Below are 23313 nucleotides of genomic sequence, written 5' to 3' on the forward strand. Positions count from 1 at the left end.
TGCTCCGAATCCCCATGCAGTTTCAGCCACAGAGAGAAACCAAGACAAGTAGGGGAGACCAACAATGAGTTCTTGGGGAACTAGACTCAGAAGCAGCAAACTTTGGATCCATCATTGGGGCCTGAGAACATTGTTCGCATCATAACTGATTTAGGATACAGAGTTAATAATTGGAAACTGTACCTCAAATTTGGAACAGTTCCTGGACAGGCTGGATCTCTGGCTGGCTTTCTGTGTGATTGCAATGAAGCCAGTGCTGGCAAGAGCTCAACTCTGAAATGCTACAATGGAGCTTTTTTTGACATTCCAAAACTGTTGATAAAACTGACTTGATAAGACATCTTTTCAAAATGCTGACCTTGAGAGAGCAAAAGTATTCCTAGTAGAAAGACTGAAGTTATAGCTCTTAACATGTCCTTGAAATGTACACACAGCCCCCTTCACTTGAGACTATAACCTTGGCTTAACTAGCATATAATGAAAGGGAAAGGGAGAAAAAAAAAAGAAGGAAAGAAGCTTTTAAACTCAAGCAGGAAAACTACAAGATCTCTGTTTGTGTCCATCTGGATGGATGTCTGTCTGTGCATTTGTTATAAATGATATGTCCCTACCTTCAGAGGGTGTTATCAAAGTGAATTTGTAAAAGAACTTTATTTAATTGACTTAAAAAGTAAATGTTTACCAATCAAATATATATAAATGTCACTTAAGTCCAAATTTTGAAGGATCACATGATCTAAAATTAATCCTTAATGAATAATAATTATATTTTAGACCAGATTTTTTTTAAAAAAAGGAAAAAACCTATTGTGTCTGTTGGAGCGAAAATGTCCAAGCGTTGCATTAAAAGCAGCCTCAGTATTTCCTTCATTAACTTTGACCCCATCTCTGTTCAAATGGTCAATTACTGCTCTGATTGACCAAGGAAGAGGCAAAAGGCAAAGATGCTGGTTAAATCCAGTAGTGTCAGTTTTTTATCCAGATATTGTCAGTTTTATAATTTGTTTGTCAAAGTAACATGCCGGTGTGCCTTCCACATTTAATATCCTCTCCAAGTCACTTTGATCAACTCTGACTCATAGATCACTTCCTAATTTTATTGAGACTTTGTTTCTCTGTTGGTTGGGTTGACAAGCCAGGGGGGATTTCTGAGAGTGGGGAGCTCAGACCTGAATGTTCCATGGTCTTTACCAGAAAATAGACCTTCTGATTCTGCCAAATGCTCATGTGCATCACCCATCAAGGTTCTTCCACTTGCTCAGTCAATGGGACAGCCCAGGCAGAGGTGGGAAAGAGAAAAAGAAAAGCAAACACAGGGATTCACCCAGAAACTCAGGTAGGAAACATGCTGATGTGAAAGGATGTTGAGGGGGTCTTAAAAGTTACCCTGGCAGAAAGGTGCAAGGCTTTGTGTTTGAGACTCCAAATGAGTTTTACAACAGTAACATTTTAACTGCCAATCAACAGCCTAGGGTAGTGGATCACAACTTTTGAGTTTCATGGATTTTAGGAATGTGGTTTGCATTGGGCAGTGACTTCTCCTCACCATTCTGGCCCAGCTCTCCCTTGAGGAGGAACAGAGAGAGGGAGCAGGGCAGACTCCTTCTAGTTGGTTTACTGGCTGGTGTCTCCTTTGCAGCTGCTACCTGCTCCCTAAACCGCCCACCCAGCTGGGCCACCAACCAGGGTGCCGTCATCCACATTGGCAACAGCTTCTGCCAGCCTTTCCTCCATGTCCTTCAGGTGCTGACTCGGTGGTGGCTGCACGTAGTCCTCGCTCAGACCTGGTCTCATGATCCCCACTCTCTGCTCCACTCCTGCCCAGGCCAGGTTCCGCTGGCACAAGTGGGCGGTGGCATGCCTGGCTCACTGGCTGACAGATTCCTCATTTCTGAAATAGTCATTTCAACTCACCCGCAATCAAATATCAAATCTCTGCTCCTGAAGTAGCTACTGTGGAACCTTAAGCATATAGTTCATCACTCTGCCCATCACGCCATCCTGTTCTCCCGATTTGGTGCTGCATGGGGAATGGGAAGAATGTAGAGATTGTCATTACTTTTTATGACACTAACAATACTAACAATAAAATTAAAATGTATAGGTATTTCTTTATTGAGATACACTGTTGGCTATAATATTTCTGAGCCAAGCTACCCGGCTCGTTCTAAAAATATCAACTCTTAAAAGCACTTAAACCTATACATAAATAAATGAATTTTATCATGGCAATATAAAAATGACTATATTAAGAAAAGAAGAAACAAGGGGATTAACTTGTTTTTACATGTAATGCAATCTTTCAGTGAGAATCTATGTGGAAAACATGACTTACGTTTATCATTAGTTAAATTGAGCAGCACCCCAGTAATGGCCCTCATGCCGTCTTCCACTGCTTTGCCCATGTGATTCGCGATGTTCTGGTGAGGCAGAGGCTGACTGTCAGGTAAGTGTTTTCTGTTCTCAGCATGGTTACACTGCTTAATGAATTCTTCACAACGTTGTGATGCTCTAAGGGAAAACAAAGTAGAGACTATTATGCTAAACACATAGTTATACTAAGGATTTCTATCTACTTGGACCTTACTGTTTTAAATTTGTCATAAATGCTACCAAATTATTTTTTTTCTATTCCACAACTTATAATGTACTATCTATTCAATCACGTATCAAGCATGTCTGATAGTCACACTAGGTGTTGTTTTTGCTTCATTTGGGAAAACTTGATAATATAATTTTTAAGCAAAGTTAAAATTATAAATTCAATGAATAAGTATATAACTTTACTACCCACCGTTGTACACATTAAATGCCTTTTTATGTAAAACTAAACAAATTTAAATTGGTACCAGAAAAGTCTTAAATGGAAGAAAGTTGTTTTTTTTTTAACCATTGGCTTATTTCAGAGAAAATTCATTATTTAAAGTAGTCGATCATCTGCTAGTTCAATAAAACACATACTGGCACTGTTATTTCTACCATACAGAGGCTCAAGGGTGAGACTGTTAAACCAAAGGGTACACATATTTCAAACATAGATCAATATATTGAATGAATTTCCCACAAAGACTGTAACAAGCAACAGCGCATGAACAGGGTGTGGGTGTGTCCAAATTTTTGCCTGATGGCAAAAAATGGTATCTTATTGCTTCGCTTTGTATTTTTCTATTTTTAAAATGAGCCTGTTTTTATGTATTTATCAGTTTGTATTTCTTCTACTGTGAGTCTCCTGTCAAATATTCCTTATTTTCCAGCAAAGTTTCTTGTCTTTTTCATATTGTTCTCTGTATTTTCTTATCTATTCTGAATAAAAATCCTTTGTTACATTTAGAGTTTCAGATTCATCAGTTTTAAACTTTACACTGCACCATTAGCAGCTTGGATACCCATCATGTGGCCACCATGACAGCATTATACACAAATAATGATTTAGGGCCACCACTAAAGGGAGTACAGAGTAGTCAGAGCCATATTTATAAACTAGTCTACTTTTTTCCTGTGTTTGGTTTTAATCATGTGATTAACCCTTTAACACAATGTAAGGAAGTTATAATGGTATTTACCATCCTAATAAATTCAACAGATGATGGAGAAAATTCAAGGAACAGGTTTATCATCATGTTATTTAAAAGCGAATGCCTGGAAAGAATCTAAATGGTCAACAACATGGGAGATAAACTATTAATAAAGGTATATTTATTCAATTATGGAGCAAACTAAAATTATAGGCTCAAAAATGTCTGTTAGACCATTAAAAATTAACATATATATAAATGTTCAAAGTAAAAAACTTTCACTTTTAAAAGTAAAATATATTTTTAAGATAGCATACAGAGAGTTTGGTGAGGTAGAAGCATTGCTTCTCTACAATCTGAGCTCTTTTCTAGTTTTAGTAACTGAAAGTACTGAGGTAAATGTCAATTTTGTATCCTGCCTTTTAATGGTAACTCACCTTCCCCTTCAAGCCCCACTCTACCTGAATCTATTCCCTACTTTACCTTAACTAAACAAGGCAATAACCTTGTCATATGTGGCTAACACAAGGAATTCTGCAACTTTTGAGGCAAATGCTGCAATCTTCAGTTTTGTGAGCAGTAGAAAAACCAATGCTTACATAGTTCAGATGTTGGAAATATATGAAAGTTGGGAATATATAAATTTTTTTTCAAATGACAAGACCAATTATCTTCTTCTGGCCTACCAATCTTTAGGACAAGCTTTAAAAAAGCCAGAAGAAAGCAGAACTAAAATCATCCAAAAGCAACATAGTATTCTTACCTTGGGCAGTTGCACTGAGCATAAGGGTAGCCACAGCCATGACCCCAGGATAAGAGACACTGCTCCAGAGAAGGGCAGGTGCCTAGAAACCTTCCTTCTGAATCTTGATCTCTTGCAGTGGTTAATCAGACATCCTAAGACACTCTAGAATAAGTGAATACTCTTTGAAAATGGCTTTCAAAAATCCTTTGAATCTTTATTCCGGAAACCTATAAAGAGTAAGAATTCAGATTCCTACTAGCTTCAATTTAATTACATTAAAAACAAACAAACAAACAAAAAAGGGAAAAGGATTAGGCAAAATACAATAAAAATTGTTACTGAGAAAAAAAATCTAAATACTGATGGACCAGTTTGGGAATATCAGGCAAGGAACAGAATTATGTTCAGCAAAACCTCAGAAGAGTTTGCTGAATTATAAACCAAGAGGTTAAATGATTTGTCCAAAGTCACATGGCAACTATGACTAAAAACTTCCTGAAAGTAATTTTTATTTTATAATGGAAGGAAGGAATCCATCATTATATTTTCTAGGTCAAGGTGCTTGTTGTGTACAGTTTCACAGAGCCTTCACATTTTTTCTTTAATTTTATTCATGTCTTTTTCATTCAGCAGCTTAGCTGAAGAAGCATCTTGCTCCAGTTCTAAAAGTCAAATCATTAGATCCATGCTAGCTCTATCAAGATCCATGTTCAAATGACATCTACTCAGTAAGTACATGAGGGCAGCTGCACAAAGGGACGTATTCTTCGACAGGCAAAAAAAAAAAAAAAAAGTCAGCAATTAGTGGTAATTTCAGGAGATATGATCATTTTGACATTTGTTCATATTTTGGAAATCTTGAAAATGTTTTATGCAGTGAAAACCTCCCTCTTTAAATATTCTAGGAAAATGTGAATTAGATAAATACATAAATAGGGCACCATTGTTTAAAATTTTCCTTCCTTCAGAACTTCCCTATATAAATGTTCTAGCTCTGGGGCATTTAAGTGGAATTACATATTTGGGGGGTCATTCTGTGCTAAATGAGTTTACAAAATATTTTTTCAGCTATATATAATCCTATTTTAAAATATCCTTCACTCTGTGCTCTCTACGATACAGTAACATCAAATTTCAGTTTTAAGTCAATAACTAAGTACAAAAGTATAAATGTAAAATCTGTATCAGAAACAGCTATTTTTTATGTAAAATAAACACAGCTGAGTTTGTGTCAATATATAAAGCTAGGATGCTCAAATCAGCATATTGAGACTCATTTCTTTACAATAAACATATCAGGCCTGGCTGAAGCAAGTAATTTTTAGAAAACCATTAATATAATATACTCTCAAAATCATTCAGATCAGGTAGAGTTAGGACACTCTGCTTATAATAAAACCTACATGTATTAAAGGTGATGTAGGTAAGCATTAATATAACAAAAAGGTCTGGGTTGGGATATTCGAACATGTGGGACATTCTGTACTTAACACTTATTTCAATGCACAGAAACAGAATTAACTATCTAAAGATTTAAGCTTTGAATACTCAAAATTCTGACTAGGTAACTAAATGTTTACAGAGCAAACTATTTTGGGAAATTAAAATGTCATAGGCCTTGGGAGATTTCCTTGAAGAAAAACATAATAAAGCCATCTGAAAATACCATGATTAGTAATGATTTTTTTCTAACTTCAAAAATGTTAAACCCAACTTTTATATGTATGCTTTACTTTTAAGAGAATGTGTCAAAGTCCTAATGCAAATTAGGAATTGATTCTTTTTCATCATGGGCTATGTCCTATATTCAGCATCCAGACAGAATGTTAAAAATTGTTAATATCTTTTTACTTTTTTCTATGCTATTAATATAAAAAATTAGTAAAACATTTTTTCAGTACTTTTTCATTACAGAAAATCAATACTTACAGAATTAAATCTCTGGTATGGGATATGAGCTATGATAACTAAACAGCATTTTAATAGTATAAACTGACAAGTTAAGGGAAGAAAGGTCATGAGAAAATAACCTTATATAATTTATTAAAAAAAATCTGGCATTAAGCTCTAAATATTTAGCAAGTAAGACTAACTCAACCCACAATTAGGAAATACTTATAGATGAAAGAAAGTATATTTTAATAGCCAAATAAAGTAGGATTTTTAAATAATGCTTCTCAATCCCAGGAACTTCAATACCTGATGCTGCTGTGACTCATCCAAGGTTTTAAAGAACATAGCAGAAATAGAAGCAAGAATAAACAAATGGGAACTCATGAAACTTACAAGCTTCTGCACAGCAAAGGAAACCATAAGTAAAATAAAAAGACAACCTACGGAATGGGAGAAAATTTTGGCAAATGAAACTGACAAAGGCTTGATCTCCAGAATATACAATCAGCTCATATGAGTTAATAAGAAAAAAAAAACAACCCAAACCAAAAATGGGCAGAAGACCTAAACAAGCAATTCTCCAAGGAAAACATACGAATGGTCAATTGGCACATGAAAAAATGTTCAATATCACTAATTATCAGAGAAATGCAAATCAAAACTACAATGAGGTATCTATCACTTCACACCAGTCAGAATGGACATCATTCAAAAGTCCACAAATGACAAATGCTGGAGAGACTGTGGAGAAAAGGGAACCCTCCTACACTGCTGGTGGGAATGCAGTTTGGTGCAGCCACTGTGGAAAACAGTATGGAGAGTCTTCAAAAGACTAGGAATAGACTTACCGTATGACCCAGGAATCCTGCTCCTGGGCGTATATCCAGAAGGAATCCTACTTCAAAAAGACACCTGCACCCCAATGTTCATAGCAGCACTATTTACAATAGCCAAGACACGGAAACAGCCTAAATGTCCATTGACAGATGACTGGATAAAGAAGATGTGGTATATTTATACAATGGAATGCTATTCAGCCATAAATACCAACAACATAACGCCATTTGCAGCAACATGGATGTTCCTAGGTAATGTCATTCTAAGTGAAGTAAGCCAGAAAGAGAAAGAAAAATACCATATGATATCACTCACATGTGGAATCTAAGAAAAAAAAAACCAAATCATAAATACAAAAGAGAAACAGACTCACAGACATAGAATACAAACTTGTGGTTGCCAAGAGGGTGGGGGGTGGGAAGGGACAGACTGGGATTTCAAAATATAGAATAGATAAACAAGATTATACTGTATAGCACAGGGAAATATATACAAGATCTTATGGAAGCTCACAGCGAAAAACAATGTGACAATGAATATACATATGTTCATATATAACTGAAAAATTGTGCTCTACACTGGAATTTGACACAAATTTGTAAAATGACTATAACTCAATTTTGAAAAGTTAAAAAAAATAAAGAACATAGCTAGCATTCCATGTGCTCTTGGGTACATTAAAGAACTGGGCATGGCACATTTAGTAGCCAAGCTCGTAACACTAGAAGAAAAGAGACTAGGTTAGGGGAACTGAAAATACCTAGTGCATTCATTTTTTGTTTGCATAGTACCAAAACAAGCAAAAGGACACGCGGTGGGTTGGGGGTGGGTGGTGTCAAAGCTTCATCCAAACAGATCACAATAAAAAAAAATTGAGCAAACCAAGTTATTAAAAACTTATTGATGCATAGTATGTGACTAGGCACATTACATTAAAAAATATAAATAAAACATGATCACTTTCAGTGTATTCCTTACATTATTACTACCATTAAATTAAAAGCAAAAGTAATCTCAGCTACCTTTCATAATGCTTCTCACTGATAAAGGTTCTAAATCATATCTAATTGGACATATTCCAAATGTCTAGATAATTCAATCAAATCGATATTAAATCCATTATAGTATGTAAAAGATGATTCCAATCAAATCATACTACAATCAAATTTATCATTTGTACATGTAAAATTTGGGGTAAGAAAGAGCTGAAAAGATTCTTTAGCATAACACTCTTTTAAGCATCTGGAAGCTGAATCCTATTCTATCTTTTTAAAAGACTACATCATCCAACTTCCCTCCATCCATGTATAATCAAGTCCCTTAAAAAAATCAATCACATTTTAACTCATCACTGGCTATAACCTACACCGATGATAACAAAATCATAAATGTTTTGCTCTGCCAGTTACAATTTTTCACTGAGAAATAGGATGCATACAATTATCAAATATAAAAATAAGATCTTACCTAAGGCAAAGTACGTTTAGAGGCTGGGAGCTCTTTAAGCCACTTAACAAGTACTCAGTTTCACCAAATTCCACCGCATCACTGAAGTGCTTCAAATCCTGAACAGCACAGAATATAACCACCAAGGAAACAGAAGTCCACTTCCTTTGTAACTCTGAAGTAGCGTATTTAAATCTGTGGGCTTCCTGGGCTCTATTTATCAGATGGCAACCAAAAGAAATGCTGTAAAACATTGGTAGTAGTAGGATAAGTTCGTGGTTCAAAATTGAGAACCAGGGTACTAACGTGTGTTCAAGACATTAAAAGGCTGGATAACACACAAAATTCTATCTAAGTGCAATAAAACTGTACATAGTTGCCTACTTCTTTGTCTCCTTTTCCGCATTTCAGTGCAGTAACTACATCTTGGTAGGGCTGAGTAGGTATTATCACAGTTTTTATCACTTTGGGTGGTGGTGCAGGAGCATTAAAAACTCCATCATCTTTTTCATTTGGTTCCTTTGAAGACAGCCTCACCTATTAATAAAGGTATTAAGTTAGCTGATCTAAATGAATATATAAAAATAGTAACATGTCATCTACTTGGCAAATTTAGCTTAATAATAATAACCCCCTCTCTCTCTGCTAAAGGAAGGAGGAGACCACTGAAAGGTCATTAGGGATACTTTAAAAATTCCATGCACTACAAGGTAAGCCTCATGTATGTTTCATTCACAAAAGAGCACTCAGGAATTCCTTCTGGTCTTTTAAAGCTTACATTTCATACAACTTGTTATTTGTCCCCAGGACCACTAGGAGGAATAAACAACCACAATTACACACATAAATAGCACTTATAAGCAGCTCAGGATGGACAGGAAAAGTACAACATATGAACAAAAGAATTTTTAACTAGAGGCATCGTAGTTTAGGGCAGGAAAACATAGCCGTCATATGCACAGCGATGGTTCTATACTAGCAACAGGAGTGTAATTTATCAACTTAAGAAGACAAGGAACAATACATTATATTTTAGAATGATTTCTACCCCTATTTTGTTGTTAAAAAGAACTCATTCTTTGACAGCTCCAGATGGCTGAGGTGTTACCATTAATGAGAAGTATTAATGTATGGTCCTATCAGTCATTCTGAAGAAAATAATTTGATAAGAATCTTTTTCAAATGTGTTTTGAATTGAAAGATATTACTGGAATGCAGGGGAAAGTTCTACTCTGAAAAGCAAATTAATCACTCAAAGCCACTTTAAGTTCAATGTAATTTATAATATAGCTCTTAATGTAAACATGAAATATACAATACTGCATTTCGATAAAGTGTGGGTCAGGAGTAAATAAAGTCATTTAATATTTTTAAGGCTTTCATTTATAACCTAGTAATACCAGCATTTCTGTTATTCTGTCCACAATCTTTACTTTTCCAATGAATTAAACTAAAGCCACTAATTTTTAGAGAGGAAGTCAAAAATAAAAAAATAGAAAAGCCAGAGACTCTCAAATTATGAATGAAGAGAGCAACTGATTAATTAATTTACAATTCATTACACAAACATGAATTTGTAAATTACAGCTCACTTACTGTGACACTCTGAGGTTTTACTCCTGGTCGCCCAGGTAGTTCTTCTAAGTCTGGATGGTTCCAATGTCCAGCATTATATAGAGCTTTTGTAGGAGACTGAACAAATGAGAAAAAGATCAACTGTTTCCACCTTACTTTGCTTCCTTATAAAATTACTTCATTTTAAAAGTTAAAAATTATAAAGAATAGTTGAAATACAGAAACACACGTCCTGGACAGAGGACAGACAGTACCTGGCCCCGTAGCAGACATGGTGTCACTGGGCTTTTCTGCCACAAAATCAACAAGGGCACTCTAGTAAAGGGTCCCAGGTCCCAGCCTGTCTCCTAATGGCTTTATGTTCTGAGAATGTAGAAATGGTACAAACAAAACAGAGAGAAGGGGAAAGAGAGAACTGACATATGATGCAACTAAAGTTTTAACTTTTCAGAAGTCACAGCTATATATATATTATATTTATCTTAGGATACTGTAGCTTTTTTTGTTTTTTTGTTTTTTTTTTTTTGAGGTAGAGTTGGCACACAACATTAGGTTAGTTTCAAATGTGCACCATAATTATTCCATACTTGTACATATTGTGAAATAATCACCACAACAAGTCAGTTGAAGAGTCCAAGTCGGTACTGTTTGCCACTTAACAGGCCAATAATCGAGAGAGGAGTTGTTGGGACAAGGAATAGTGACTTTATCCAGAAAGCCAGCAGATGGAGATAATAGCAGACTGGTGTCCCAAAAAACCTTCTTACCCAAGTTTGAATTCAGGTTTCTTTTATACTGAAAGGGGAGGGGTTATGGTTGGTTGGGGCAAACCTCCTGGTGCCTGAATCCTTTGTTCATTGCTGTAGATCTGGTCACAATATTCCTATAAATCTCCACAAGACAAATGTTATTCTCTCTTTTGCAGTTTTTTCCCCCTCTTTATATGAAAGGGAAGTTGTTCTTTTTTAAAGGTCAGAGCCTTGAAAATAGGCTCTCCTGTACATTTCAGGCTAGAGGCAACATTCTTTCAGTGATTACTTTGTAGCAAAAGCAATAGAACACAAAGGTTAAAACCAAAGGAACAGATCAATATTGAGTCAGGTTTGTTCTTTCCTATTTCAAATCTAGATGACACCTATCACTATACTTACATAAACAATGTTTTTCTCTGATGAGAATTCTGAAGGTCAATTCTCAAAAGCTTCAAATATGCAATCTATTATTATTAAGTATGATCACCATGCTGCTTCTTACATCTCCATGCGTCATTTGTATTAAAACTGGAAGTTAATGCTCCTCTTCACCTTCACCCAATTCACCACACTCACCTCCTGACTCTGGAATGACCAATCTGTTTTCTGTATCTATAAGCTTGGATCTTTTTTAAAAATTCCTCATATAAGTGAGATCCCCTAGTATTTGCCTTTCTCCAAGTTTTTTTTTAGCATAATGCTCTCGAGGTCCTTCCTGTTGTCACATGGCAAAATTTCATCCTTTTATTTGGCTGAATAATATTCCATTGTACACCTATATCACCATTTCTTTATCCACTCATCTGTCATTGAACACTTGGATAGTTTCTGTATCTTAGCTGTTGTAAATAATGCTGCAGTGACCATAGGGATGTATATATCTTTTCAAGTTAGTGTTTTCCTTATATGCATGACTAGGATATTGTATGATACACCAGCAAGTGACACATTGTAAATGACTGTCATTCAATTTAAAAAAAAAGTTAATGTTTTCCTTTTCTTTATAAACCCCAGAAGTGGATGGCTGCTTTGTATGGTAGTACTGTTTTTAATTTTTTGAGAAAACTTCATTCTGTATTCCATAGTGACTGCATCAATTTACATTCCCATCAATAGTGCACAAGGCTTTCCTAATCCCAACATCCTCTCCAATATTTATTTTTTATATATCTAATAGCCATTGTATTTGGTGTGAAGTTATGTCTCATTGCAGTTTTCATTAGCATTTCCCTGATGATTAGTGATGTTGAGCTTCTTTTCATGTACCTATTGGCCACAGGTATATCTTAATAATATTTTTATAACACAGGGAAATATATTCAAGATCTTGTAGTAGCTCATGGTGAAAAAGAATATGAAAATGAATATATATATTCATGTATGAATGAAAAATTCTGCTGTACACCAGAAATTGACACAACATTGTAAACTGATTATAATTCAATAAAAAAATTATTTAGCCACTCTACCCATTTTTCATCAAAGCACTTGTTTATTTTTTTGTTTTCTACTGACTTGTATGATTTCTCATATATTTTGGATATTATCTGCATATCAGTTATGATTATCAAATATTTTCTCCCATTTGGATCAAGCTTCATTTATTTTTTTTTTGATGCTTTCTTTGGCTGTGCTGAAGATTTTGTGTTTCATATAGTCCCATTTGTTTATTTTTGCTTTTGTTTCCTTTGCTCTGGAGGCAGATCCCAAAAAATTATTACCAATGCTGAAGTCAAGAAGCTGACTGCCTTTGTTTTTCCCTAAGAGTTTTATACTTTCAGATCTTACATTAAAGGCTTTAATCCATTTTCAGTAATTTTTGTGGATAGTGTAAGATGGTGGCCCTGTTTCCATTTTTTCGCTTGTGGCTGTCTAGCTTTTCCATCAGCATTTACTGAAGAGATTCTCCTTTCCCTATTGTATATTCTTAGCCATTATTTTGTAAATTGACTTAAGTAACTGATGATATATGCATAGGTTTATTCCTGAGCTCTGTATTCAGTTCCATTTCATCTGTGGGTTTGTGTTTATGTGAATTCCATACTGTTTTGATCACTAGAGCTTTGTAATATAGTTTGACATGAGGGAATGTGATGCCTCCAGCTTTGTTCTTCTTTCTCAAGATTGCTTTGGCTATTGGGTGTCTTTTGTGGTTCCATACAATTTTTAGGATGGTTTGTTCTATTTTTGTGAAGAATGCCATTGGATTTTATTAAAGATGGCATTAAGTCTATAGATTGCTATGGGTATATGGGCAGTTTTAAAATATTAACTCTTCTAATCCATGTGGATGGAATATCTTCCCATTTATCCCAATTATTTTCAATTTCTCTCATTGATGACTTAATGTATTATGGATATTGTTCATCTGAGCTTTAGTGTGCATCAGTTGAGATGAAACAAATGACTACTTGGATATTTTAATTCAATGATTCCCTGTGTCCTTGAGAACCAGCTTTCCCAGTAAGGAAGAAAGGAGATATAGATGTAACAAAAGAGATTCAGTAAAAATCTTAGAGTTCACCAACTGAATTGACTGTACCTCTATCAACTATTGAGTATTTTATCACATATCTAATATCTGGCTCAAGCCAAAAGCAGGGGGAATTCCAATGTTCAGTAAATATTCAATATCACTTCCCACTTTGAAAGAAACCAAGATTTCTAGAGAAATGATTGATTCTAATCATGGGCAGGAAACATACAAGATAAACTGGAAACATCTTACCAAACCAGATATCAAGGGAGCATTCCAACAACTAGGGTCACATTAAAAGGACTTGAGAGTGAACCTGAAGAGGCCCCACCTGGTTAAAGATGAGTCAGTTTGAACATCAACAGAAATAATAACTCAATGTATTAAACTCCATCAAATGTACTTTAATCCTTGATTTCATCATGTTTTAAAAATTATTTCATCATCTTTGGAGAATCATAGGAACCACTGTTATCTTGATGATGGATAAATAAGTGAAAATAAAGAACCATCTGACCTGCCTTTCCTCTATGAACTGTTTCAACGGGTGACCCAACAGTAGATGAAGGGAAATGTCTCTTTATAAAATTAAAGATGCTGACACATGAAAAATAACTGGTGTAATCATTTTTCTGTTCCAAATGGATTAATGAATGGTAAGCATTGAGTATCATTCCTGCTCACATCTCAAAAAAGGCAAACAACCAGACATTATGTGGCCGTTGATGAAGATGAAAGAGCACATCATTACCTCGGGTCTCATCAAATATCCTTATTCTGAGTCTGATCAAGCCTTGAAGACAGCTGGATATCTGCAGGAAATGGAGAGAAGAGAGGGATGTGCTGAACTGTGTCATGAGTACACAGTCTGCAAAGTCCATCCTGGGAAAAACTATAGAAGGAAGGGCTTAGGATTTTCCATGGATATAGTTTTAGCCAAAGAAAGGAATGGAGGAGGCACGTACAGACTAAAAGTGATTTAAAGACATCAACACAATGAGCAAGCCTCATCTAAAGGGTCTAGAGAGGCACACTTGGGTGGTAAGAATAAAGAAACTCAAGGAGATTAATGACTGTAAAAATCAGGATAGTGAGTACTTTTGGAAATAGGGAGCTGGTTGAGATTGGAAAGGGGCAGAGGGAGGGTATTCAGGGTTGGCTAGAAAAGGACAATTCCTTGGCCTGGATGGAAGTTAAAAGAGTGTTCTTTTTTTGTGGCATACTTGATTTAACATATTATACTGGTTTCATGTGTACAACATAGTTTCAAATTTTTATAGATTATACTCCATTTAAAGTTATTTAAAATATGGGGCATATTTCCTGTAGTATATAGCGTATCTCTATAGTTTGCATATTTGTTCATTTATCTATCTGAAAATATTTATGCTGAGTGAAAGCAGCCAGTTACAGAAAGATGTCCTTCATATAAAATGCCATGTTTTCTTTAGGTGAACATTGTCAGGTTCCTACTGGTCCATGTGTTGCAGAATAGAAATGATATGAATTCCTGGGCTGAAACCTAGGCATTGATCACATATTGTCTATCATCTTATCTGAGTGCCTTCAGGCATGAAATGCATCATTTGGGGGAACTTGATTTTCTTATTTATCAAAATGAGAAGGATATCTATCTCAGTTTATTTTAAAAAATGGGAATTTGACGAGATAACTAACATCAATGCCAGACAAAGAGTAGACAATAAATGCTTAGGAAAATTTTTTTTGATGCAATATATAGAAAAAACTAAAAGCAACACACAAAAATTACTAGAGCTGATAAAAGAATATGGCTAGGTTGAAGGATACAGGAGTAACATACAGACATTAGTAACATTTCTTTACACTAATAGTGAATTATTAGAAAAAGAAAGTAAACAATGCCTTTTAAAATCACACCCAAAATCATAAAATACAAATAAATTTGACCAAGGAGGTGAAAGACTTACATGCAGAGAATTAAAAAACATTGATTAAGGAAATTAAAGATGACTTAAGAAATGGGAAAAATATCTCATGTTCTTGGATTGTAAGACGCACTATCGTGAAAATGCCCATAGCACCCAAAGCTATGTACAGATTTAATGCCATCTCCATCAAATTACCCGTGACATTTTTCACAGAACTAAAACAAGTCATCCCTAAAAATTACATGGAATCACAAAAGACCCAGAATCACCAAAGCAATACTGAAGAAAAAGAACAAAGCTCAACAAATAACTCTCCCTGATTTTAGACAATACTATGGAGCTACAGTAATCAAAAGAGCTGAGTATTGGGAGAAAACACAAATGGATCAATAGAACAAAACAGAGAGCCAGAAATAAACCCACAGAACTTTGGTCAATGAATCATTGACAAAAGAGGCAAGAACACACAAAAGAGGAAAAAAGACAGTCTTTTCAGCAAGTGGCATTGGGAAAACTGAGTAGCAGAATGGAAATCAATGAAGTTAGAACACTTCCTCACACCATACACAAAAATAAATTTAAAAAGGCTTAAAGACTTCAATAAAAGACAAGACACAGCAAACATCTTAGAAGAAAACATAGGCAAAATATTATCTGATGTACATCTCAGTAATGTTCTGCTAGGGCACTCAACCCAAGCAATAGAAATAAATGCAAAAATAAACAAATGGGACCTAATTAAACTTATAAGATTTTGCACAGCAAAGGAAACCATAAACAAAACTAAAAGACAACCTACAGAATGGGAGAAAATATTTGCAAGAGATGAGACTGACAAGGGCTTAATTTTCAGAATATATAAACAGCTCATACAACTTAATAATCAAAAATCAATAACCCGAACCCAAAATGGACAGAATTCCTAAACAAGCAGTTCTCCAGTGAAGACATACACATGGCCAATAAGCACATGAACAAACGACAATGTTGCTAATTTTCAGAAAAATACAAATCAAAACTACAGTGAGGTATCACCACAGCAGGCAGAATGACCATCATCCAAAAGTCCACAAATTATAATGCTGGAAGGGGTATGGAGAAAATGGAACCTTCAAACCCTGCTGGTGTAGGTGTAGTTTGGTGCAGCCATTGTGGAAAACAGTATGGAGATTCCTCAAAAACTAAAAATAGACTTACCGTATGATCCAGTAATCCCACTCCTGTGTATATATATGGAGGAAATTATAATTTGCAAAGATATGCACCTCAACGTTCATAACAGCACTATATACAATAGCCAAGATATGGAAGCAATGTAAATGTCCATGGACAGAAGACTGGATAAAGAAGTTGTGGTATTTATACAATGGAATACTACTAAGCCATAAAAAATAATGAAATAATATCATTTGCAGCAACATGGATAGACCTGGAAATTGTCATTCTAAGTGAAGTAAGCCACAAAGAAAGAGAAAAATACCATACGATATCATTTATATGTGGCATATAAAAAAAAAACCAAATGAACTTATTTATAAAATAGAAACTGACTGACAGACATAGAAAACAACAAGGTTACCAGGGAGAGAATGAGATAGGGAGGGATAAATTAAGAGATTGAGATTTACAGATAGTAACTAATATATATAAAATGGATAAATAATAAGTACATACTGCATAGTACAGGGAACAATATTCAATATCTTGGAGTAACTTATGGTTGAAAAGAATATGAAAATGAATATATGTATGTCCATGCATGACTGAAGTACTCAGCTGTACACCAGAAATTGACACTTTGTAAAATGACTATATTTCAATTATACACACACACACACACAGACACAGACAGACACACATAGAAAAAATACACAAATGGGACCTAATTAAACTTAGAAGCCTTTGCACAGCAAAGGAAACCATAAATAAAACAGAACAACAACCTATGGAATGGGAGAAAATATTTGCAAATAATACAACTGACAAAGGTTTAGTTCAAGAATATATAAACCACTCATACAACTTAATAATAATAAAAAAAAAACTCACTCCAAAAATGAGCAGAAGACCTAAAGAAGCAATTCTTCAGTGAAGACATAGAAATGAACAATAGGCACATAAAAATGCTCAGTAACACTAATTATCAGAGAAATACAAATCAAGACTACAATGAGGTATCACCTCACACCAGCCAGAGTGGCCATCATTCAAAAGTCCACAAACCATAAATTCTGGAGGGGGTGGGGAGAAAAGGGAAACCTCCTACAGTGTTGGTGGGAATAGAGTTTGGGGCAGCCATTATGGAAAATAGTATGGAGATTCCTCAGAAAACTAAAAATAGACTTACCATATGGAGGGAATTCTAATTCAAAAAGATGCATGCACCCCAATTCATAACAGCACTACTTACAATAGCCAAGACATGGGAGCAACCTAAATGTCCATCCACAGATGATTGGATAAAGAAATTGTGGTATATTTATGCAATGGAATATTACTCAGCCATAGAAAGAATGCAATGCCATTTGCAGCAACATGGATGGACCTGAAAACTGTCACTGTAAGTAAACTGGAAAGAGAAAGAAAAATAGCATAGGATATCACGCATATGTGGAATCTAAAAAAAGAAAAAGGAAGACACCAGTGAACACAGCTGTGAAACAAAAACAGACTCACAGATGTAGTAAACAATCCAATGGTTACCAGGTGGAAACTGGGTGGGAAGGGGTAAATGGGGAGTTAGAGATTTGCAAATGTTAACTACTACATATAGAAATAGATTTAAGAAAAAATCTTCTGTATGGCACAGGGAACTATATTCAATATCTTGTAGTTAAGTTTTATTGAAATGAATATGGAAACAAATAAATATATATATAACTGAAACATTATGCTTTATAACAAAAATGGATACATTGTAACTAACTATATTTGAATTAAATACATAAATAAATGAATGAAATGTCATGTTATATACAGTGGAAGAAAGCAGATTGACTGAGGACAGGAGGAGGGAGGTATGGATTACAAATGGGCACAGAGAAACTTTGTAAGGAGATGGTCTGTATTTTTCTCTTAATCAGCGTGATGCTTTTAAAGGTATATACGTATGTCAAAACTCATGGAAATGTACAGTTTAAGTTTGTGCTGTGTTTTGTATCTCATCTGTCTATCCATTAAGCTGTGAATAAAGAATCACAGACTGAATGATTTGAAGCAGTATTTCCCCCACCTTTGCTGGTGTTAAGCAGCCCCTGGTGCCGTAGAAAGTCCGTATTCCTGGTCCTACTGCTGAGCCCTCTGGAAAGCACCAGGTGAACTGTGCTTTCCACAGGGGTCCCAGGAACTCTCATGCTCAGAGTAGTCAGGAAACACCGGTGGAAACTAAGTGGTAGCAGAGAAGGAGGCTTCCTTGAGCTTGACCAAACTATCATCAGGTGAAGCCAAATGAAGCTTTACCAGCAACAGCCAGGGAGAAACAGATCTTTGATTTCCTAGTGTTCCCCACAAGTACATGATCATTAACTACCATGTAACCAAGATTTGTCACCAGTCTCTCCTTGAAGGAAATTTCAAAGCCCCCAGCATCTTATATCATTGGAGTAACTGGGAGAAAGCTAAGCCAATGGGGGAAGTGGCTCCCCCTGAGAACCAGGTTATTGCAATGATCCAATCAGGATCCCGCCTCCTATAAAAGAACATAAAGAGCCGTGCTTAACTTCTCATCTTGAAGGGTATTTGCTGGTTTCTGTAGTGAAAAAAAGGTGACTTTAATGCCAGGTAAGGCATACTAGAATTTAATATTTATATAAATGTAGTGGTGTGATTGGAAGTCATTAAATATTTTTTTCTTAAAACTAGGTAAATTCAGGTATTTCTTTTGACATTCATTTGAGTATTGCAGTTCCTCAAATGTGCTATGCCCTGTGTCAGTTTTTCTTTACATTTTAAATTAATTTGTGGTATTCTTTATATGAGATTGAGTTTAACTCCTTGTTTTATCGATGCTGAAAATGTATTCTTCTCTGTATCACTCAGTATAACTTTGTTTCTTATGTCTGTTTGCCTTTATGGCAGCTATGCTTCCATTTTCTAAGAAAAAATATAAACAGTTTTCTTTACTTAACAAGACAAATTACACAAAGCATGCATTCGACATAGGAATTGAAGTCAAATTTATAAACTTTGGAAATGGAGGAGAAATTTAATACACAAAACTTAAAATTACCAATTGGAAACAAACCAATTTGCTTGATGGGTACAAATAGATGTTGGTTTCTGAAAAAGGAATATATTGTTTTTCTAACTGAAAATAGATGAACCCTGTAAAGGCAATTTTTAAAAGTTAGTTTATTATGAATAAGACAAGAAATATTGCAGCCAAAAAAAAATCTAAAAAAGACAATGAACAATTTCATAGCTATAATTGGCCATGTTAGGCTATGAGAATAATTTTCTGGAAAACAAAATTTACTAAAATTAAAATTAGAAAATACAAAAAACTCTGTTAACATTTCCCTTTCTTGAAAGAATTGGAAAAGTTGTCACACATTCGCCTCAGGGTGGCCTGAGGAGCTGATGCCTTTGAGTTGCTTGGAAGCTTGGCAACCATTTTACAAAGGTAGCTTCTCCCCACCCTAGCATCCACCAGCTTCCCCAGGATGAAACTGGGGCTTGTTTAAGTTTAAAACATACAAGCAGAAATTCCTATAGACACAGAGCTTATTTAATTTATATTTAGTAGTTTGTGTCCCTTAATACTTTACCCCTTCTTGTCCCACCCCCTTCCCTCTCACCACTAGAAACTAGTTGGTTCACTATATCTGTGAGGCTGTTTTGGTTTTACTATATATGTTCACTTGTTTTATATATCAGATTACACATATAAGTGATAACATCCAGTATTTATCTTCTCTGTCTGATCTATTTCTCTAAGCACAATATCATCTAGGTCATTCCATATCATTTCAAGTGGAAAAATGTTGTGCTTTTTTATGACTGAGTAGTACTCAATCATTCATACACACACACAAACACACATATGCACACACACACACAAATAAAACACATTATATATATGGTTTATTTATTCATCTATTGCTGGACACTTAGGTTGCTTCCATTTTTGGGGCTATTGTAAATAATGCTGTTATAAATATTGGGTTGCAACTATCTTTCTGAATTGGTGCTTTTCTAGTCTTCAAATATATATCCAGGTGTGGAATTTCTGGATCAAATGATTGTTACATATTTTGTTTCGAGGAACCTCCATATTGTTTTGCATACAGGCTACAACAATTTACATTCCCATCAACGCTGTACCAGGGCTCCCTTTACTCCACATCCTCACGAACATGTGTTCCTTGTGATCTTTTTAATGATGGCCATTCTAGCCAGTGTGAGGTGATACCTCATTGGGGTTTTGATGTGAATTTCTCAGATGATTAACAATGTTGAGCATCTTTCCATGTGCCTGTGGGCCATCTGTATGGCATCTTTGAAAAAAATGTCTATTCACACTTTGTGCCCATTTTTTAATGAGACTGATATGTTTGTTTGGAATTGAGTTCTGTGAGTTCTTTACACATTTTGGATATTACCCCCAATCAGATGTGAATTGCAGTTATGCTCTCCCATTTGATACCCTACCTTTTCTATTTGTGCATGGTTTCCTTTGCTGTGTAGAAGCATTCCAGTTTGATGTAGCCTCAGTTGTTAATTTTTACTTTTATTTCTTGTACTTTTTGTAGTCAGAGCCAACAATTAAAAACCAAATCTGATGTTAAGGAGCTCACTACCTACTCTTTCTTGTTATATGGTTTCAAGCCTTCTATTCAAGGCTTTAACCCATTCTGACTTCCGTTCTGTGGATGATGTAAGAGAGCAGTCCAGTGGGAGTCTTGTGCCTGTAGCCATCCAGCTTTCCCCACGCTATTTGTTGTAGAGACTGTCCTTTCAACTACTGTGCATTTTAGGCTTCTTTATTGTAAATCTCTTGAACATACATGTGTGGGTTTACTTCTGGGCTCTGTATTCTGTTCCATTGATCTGTGCATCTGTTTCTATGCCAAAACCATACGGTTGAGTCACTACACTTTTGGTTCACTTTCTCCTTCTCTAAATTCCACCTGGAAAGCCAGCAGTGGGGCAGGGCTCCTGAGCACTTCAGGGGCCTTTTCCCATGGAGTCAACAGTAGGCTCTAGAGCCCTCTGGGCTCACCTACAAGCCAGCTGCAGGATGAGTCATGGGACTCGGGGCCTGAGGGCCTAGAGCCCCAGCTTCCTGCCACCTCCCAGGCAAGTACTGGGGCCCATGAGGCCTGATCTCCTGGGGCTATGAAAAGGACCCTGGGGGAGGAACTGAGGGCCCAGGGCTGAGCAATCTCCAGCATTTGAGGGAAAACTGAAGGAGGGGACATCCAGGTAAAGAGCTCAATTGGTTCGGAGACTATAGCTTTTGAAGGCTGGGCAGGGGGTGGTCCTTGGAAGAACAAACACAGGCCAGTGTGGTTGACTGAGGGGCCAGGTGGGTTGCTGCCAGGAGGCGGGGCTTCAGGTCTGGCTGAGGATCAGGGCTTTTCTCCAAAGTGTCCCTGAGTGACTTCCTCTGTGTTAGCAGAGTGAGAGGAAGAGATATGCTTTTTAAATACCACTCCCTTGGATCAGAGGGTGTGACAAAGGGAAGTAAAGAGCATGAATCTGGGACAGTGTCAGTGGTGGTCTGAACAGGGAGAGGGAGGGACATACAGAGGGATGATGCATGCAGTTGGTGTTGGGACCCAGGGACAGGGGAGGAGCTGACTGCATGTGGGGTAAGGAAGACCGAGGGGGCAGACACAGCCCTGGGTTCTGGTTTGAGCAGGTGGGGAGATGGAGCTCCTGCATGGATGGGGGAAGAGTGGGAAGAGAGTTCCAGAAGGCAGCTTGGGGCCACTTAAACCTTGGACACATGAAATTCAATCAGTTATGATGCACTTTATTTCATGGAAGTGTATTTGATTTACAGTGTTGTAGAACAGCATAATGCTTCAGTTACACACATATATGTGCTTTTTCACATTCTTTTCCACTATAGGTTATTACAAGCTATTGGTAGGTCCTTGTTGTTGATCAGTTTTGTATGTACTACTGTGTACCTGTAATCCCACACTCCCGATTTCTCCCTCCCCACCACCACTCCCCCCACCTCAGTAACCACAGAGTGTTTTCTATGTCTGTGAGTCTGTTTCTGTTTCATCAATAAGGGCATTTGTATCACTTTTTTATATATTCCATATATAAGTTATATATTTGCCTTTCACTGTCTGACTTACTTCCCTTAGTACAATAGCATCTACCTCTATTCCATTTAGTTGGAAATAACATTCTTCCATTCCCTGTTACGGCTGAGTAGTGTTCCATGGTGTACGTATACCACATCTTCCTCATCCATGCATCTGTCGGTAGACATTTACTTTGTTTCCACATCTTGGCTGTTGTAAACAGAGCTGCTATGAACATTGAGGTCTATGTCTGGGAAACCTAGAGATTATCATACTATGTGAAGTAAGTCAGACAAAGACAAATATTATATGATATAATTAGTATGAGTAATCTAAAAAAATGACAAAAGTGATACCATTTTATAATAAAGCTCACTGGAAGAAACTGCTTCCCAGGGGGTTTCAAGCAAGCGGTGGGACATGGCTGATGAAAAATACTTTGCACCTGATGACCTGGACTCTGTTTATATTGGGTTTGGACCTGGATAAAAGCTGACAGCCAGCCTAAGTCTTGGGGAGAGTCATTTAAGGACAGGAACATAAAGGAAGCAGCAGATGACACTGACAAGCCTGTCTGGCGATGGCAGCCATCATCTGCCTGTCTGTCTCTGAGCCACTGTGCATCCAGCCAGAGAAGCCCAGGCTGCCGAGCTGTGTGCTCCGTGAAGGGGACAGTCTCCCTGCCCCCAGAACTGTGTTACTGAGTGTGGGCAGTGGAGCCTGACTGTCTTTGAGTCTGTGACTCCATCTCCAGCCCCTGATACTTGGATGGCCTTGACCTCCGAGCCAAGGGACTCAACACCTCTTATGGGGTTTGCTTTGGAAATTAGAAACTCAGACCTCAGGATGCTCTTGCCCACCCCTCCCACATGCAGGCAGTTTTATCATGGCCACATAGAGAG

The 23313-nt window shown here is 36.4% G+C and overlaps 1 pseudogene; it reads right to left on the minus strand.

The window, feature by feature from the left end:
- The window catches only part of LOC116277915 (cyclic AMP-dependent transcription factor ATF-5 pseudogene), a 95111-nt pseudogene that overhangs the window by 24312 nt on the left and 47486 nt on the right, over positions 1–23313 (minus strand).

This window comes from Vicugna pacos, chromosome 11, assembly GCF_048564905.1.
Source record: "Vicugna pacos chromosome 11, VicPac4, whole genome shotgun sequence".
NCBI lineage: Eukaryota > Metazoa > Chordata > Mammalia > Artiodactyla > Camelidae > Vicugna > Vicugna pacos.